Source organism: Babylonia areolata, chromosome 23 (assembly GCF_041734735.1).
Source record: "Babylonia areolata isolate BAREFJ2019XMU chromosome 23, ASM4173473v1, whole genome shotgun sequence".
In the NCBI taxonomy this organism is placed as follows: domain Eukaryota; kingdom Metazoa; phylum Mollusca; class Gastropoda; order Neogastropoda; family Buccinidae; genus Babylonia; species Babylonia areolata.
In genome coordinates, this window is record NC_134898.1 from 35743809 (window position 1) to 35748271 (window position 4463).

Below are 4463 nucleotides of genomic sequence, written 5' to 3' on the forward strand. Positions count from 1 at the left end.
CAGACACACACACGATTGAAGTCGCCATACAGTTTTAAACATCAGCATCATCCCTTTCCTTGAGTCTACTTTTCCATTTCTCTTCTGCTTTGCAGTCACATGATTGAATGTAATTCAGGGTCGAAGACAGTATTGAGCATTGTGAGCATTGAGCTCGTAGTGTAGTCACTGAGCCCAGTGCCCGAATGGTGCCCTGGCGTCGAAAAATTGTTTCATCATCACGGTTTCCACGTTCCTACATTTGCATAAACCACAAGCAAAGGGAATTCACTTCTACAGTGTTTCCGACAGTGTCCACGAGAGTCAATTTGGAGTGAAAAAAACACACAAAAAAAACCCAAAACCTGTTTTCTTTATATTGTCTCCGTTAACTCGCATCAATGTGGCAGGGTCGCCAGCCGAGGTTGTAAACTCCGAACGAAGTATTCGGAGACATATCCTGAACACAAAGCGAGCGGGAAAGGCCTACACTTTGCACACTGCTGTATGCATAACAAAAGTAAGCAAAGTAACAATAATGATAATAGTAACTGGCATTTATATTGCGCGTTTCTCCAGAACTGCTCAAAGCGCTTTACATTTCGTTCGTCAGACCACGCCTCCCCATCAATACTCCTCTCCACCCGCACCTCCCCCCCCCCACACACACACGGAAGCACGTGCCAGTAAACACTCACGCAACTGAACACTGGAAACCACCCACCCACCCATGGCGCCCTCCAGAAAACTTATCCCTGCATCACGCATTTAGGCACGCACACACACTCACATACATAAACGCACGGACACTAAACAGCACCCCGCCACACGCACGGCAAACAGCCTCTTCACAACAAAACATGCACCCAAAACCAATCACACCAAGATCAGGGACAACAACAACAACAACAACAACAACAAAAAAGAAAAAAAAAAGAAGCACCTGCTGTCACTGCTGTTGGAAAAGACGTGTTTTCAGAGCAGACTTAAAAGATTTCAGCGAGACAATGTAAATAAAGGATAAAGTGCTCATCGTCAGATCTTCATGGAAAACAGACGTTTTCGATATCTGACCATTCGTTATTTGGGAAGATTATCTTAAAAACCGAACCAGGAAAGACCAGGAGGGAAAAAATATAGGCTGTCTGTATTACTATTGGTATTTCTGTCGCTTATTATTTCTGAGAAAGAAACATCATGTCTCTGACCGAGCTCGAGTGCGCGCAGACAGACAGACACACACACACACACACACACACACACACACACACACACAACATAACACTACACACACACACACACACACACACACACACACACACACACACACACACACACACACACACACACACAGTACAATCCATCATGGTTCGGACAGTACCCATGAAGAAAGTAGTCTAAAGGGCGAGGTTGAGGAACTGTCAGAGAAATTGACACATGACTGATGGCTGTCTATCTCGGATGAGGAAAGGCGGCGCACTCAAAATGGCTTCTGGTCGAAACATGATCATATTCTTTTGGAATATACCTTCAGGCCAATATCTAAAGGCCCCTTCCCCCCACCCCCCTCTCTCTTTCCTTCTCTGTCTACGACTGTCAGTAGTGTCTGTTTGTCTGTGTGTCTGTCTGTCCCTCACATAAACACACACACACACACACACACACACACACACACACACACACACACACACACACACACACACACACACACACACACACACACACACACACACCAAAATGCCAGTTACATCCATTGACTGAAGAATGCACTCCCTGCCCGTCCTGTCAATTCTTCAGACAATGCGGTTCCACAGCACTATCCAATCCTTCCTGAAGGATCATCCACTGAAGAAATACTGATCATTTTCTCTGTACACTTCAGTCCCAAACTGCATTTCATCCTTGCTGTCAATGGTTCGTGTATACATATGCGCGAGGAACTGTGTGTGTGTGTGTGTGTGTGTGTGTGTGTGTGTGTGTGTGCGTGCGTGCGTGCGTGCGTGCGTGCGCGCGAGAGAGAGAGAGGGGGGAAAGAGAGAGTGTGTGTGTGTAGATATATGTGTGTGTGCGTGCGTGCTTGCTTGCGTGCGTCCGTATATATATATATATATATATATATATATATATATATATATATATATATGATATGTCTGTGTGTCTGTAAGAGTGTCTGTGTGTCTCTGTCTCTCTCCTCTTACTGTCTCTTATTCTGTCTCCCTTTATCGCCCCTCACTCTCTCTCTCTCTCTCTCTCTCCATATTTTTGTGTGTGTGTGTGTGTGTGTGTATCTGTGTGTGTGTGTGTGTGTGTGTGTGTGTGTGTGTATCTGTGTGTGTGTGTGTGTGTGTGTGTGTGTGTGTGTGTGTGTGTGTGTCTCGCGTGCATTTGGACTTCTAGTCGTACCAAACATACCGAAGAACTATATGCCATGTCTTTCGTTCTGAACCTGCAATTTCAGAAAATCGTAATTAGTTGCCATTTTTATTTTAAAGAATCTAGAATAATGTTTCTTGAAATACGTGTTTTTTCTAGAAAATATCCCCTTCATTGTGCGACAAATCAAGTTGCTGTGATTTATTACTTTCATGTTTGTGTTCGGCATTAAAAATAATTTACTTTTTGACCTTTTAGTTCAACCATAGTCGTGTTCATGGGTGCGTCGCTACCCATTGTGGGATGAGAGACTGTGTGGCCTGACTGATGATCCTTTTGTTGACTGTGTGGTCTGACTGATGAGCTTTTTGTTGACGGTGTGGTCTGAATGAGGAGCCTTTTGTTGACTGTGTGGTCTGACTGAGGAGCCTTTTGTTGACTGTGTGGTCTGACTGAGGAGCCTTTTGTTGACTGTGTGGTCTGACTGATGAGCCTTTTGTTGACTGTGTGGTCTGACTGATGAGCCTTTTGTTGACTGTGTGGTCTGACTGATGAGCCTTTTGTTGACTGTGTGGTCTGACTGATGAGCCTTTTGTTGACTGTGTGGTCTGACTGAGGAGCCTTTTGTTGACTGTGTGGTCTGACTGAGGAGCCTTTTGTTGACTTTGTGGTCTGACTGATGAGCCTTTTGTTGATTGTGTGGTCTCACTGATGAGCCTTTTGTTGATTGTGTGGTCTCACTGATGAGCCTTTTGTTGATTGTGTGGTCTAACTGATGAGCCTTTTGTTGACTGTGTGGTCTGACTGAGGAGCCTTTTGTTGACTGTGTGGTCTGACTGAGGAGCCTTTTGTTGACTGTGTGGTCTGACTGATGAGCCTTTTGTTGACGGTGTGGTCTGACTGATGAGCCTTTTGTTGATTGTGTTGTCTCACTGATGAGCCTTTTGTTGACTGTGTGGTCTGACTGATGAGCCTTTTGTTGACTGTGTGGTCTGACAGATGAGCCTTTTGTTGACTGTGTAGTCTGACTGATGAGCCTTTTGTTGACTGTGTGGTCTGAATGAGGAGCCTTTTGTTGACTGTGTGGTCTGAATGAGGAGACTTTTGTTGACTGTGTGGTCTGAATGAGGAGCCTTTTGTTGTCTGTGTGGTCTGAATGAGGAGCCTTTTGTTGACGGTGTGGTCTGACGGATGAGCCTTTTGGTGACTGTGTGGTCTGAATGAGGAGCCTTTTGTTGACTGTGTGGTCCGGATGAGGAGCCTTTTGTTGACTGTGTGGTCTGACTGAGGAGCCTTTTGTTGACGGTGTGGTCTGACTGAGGAGCCTTTTGTTGACTGTGTGGTCTGAATGAGGAGCCTTTTGTTGACTGTGTGGTCTGACTGATGAGCCTTTGGTTGACTGTGTGGTCTGACTGATGAGCCTTTGGTTGACTGTGTGGTCTGACTGAGGAGCCTTTGGTTGACTGTGTGGTCTGACTGAGGAGCCTTTGGTTGACTGTGTGGTCTGACTGAGGAGCCTTTTGTTGACAGTGTGGTCTGACTGATGAGCCTTTTGTTGCAGACATGATTTCCAGTTGGATTCAAAAGGATGTTGTGTAGTGTAGTGTAGCTAGTGCACTGTATTACAATGTACTTTATTGTAGTGCACTGTATTGTACTGTGCTGTACTGTATAGGTTGAATATCGTCTCTCTCAGTGCTCAGTTTATACCACAGATTGGCATAAGCTTACAGTGGGGCCAACAGCAAAGTGAGAGCTGTATCATCAACCGTTTCCCCGTTACAGTGGGAAGTCATTTACAGCTTAGTCTTTTGTGAAGGACTATGACTCTCAAACTAGGAGGCAAGATTGCGCTGGCTCTTAGTGCTGCAGCTTTGGGGGCTTGATGGCCTTTGGGAACCGTCCTAAAACTCTCTTGGCCGAGATAGTGGGGACAGTTGCCTCCTCTGCTGTTCTGATGGTCATAGACACAGCTGACTGTCATACATTTCGTCTCTCTGCTCTACACGGCATTTTCTGGTCGAAAAGGAGTGCTGTGTTTGTGTCACAACGATAATACACGGTGTCACAACAACATGATTGATTATTATGATAACTGACATCATAACGTT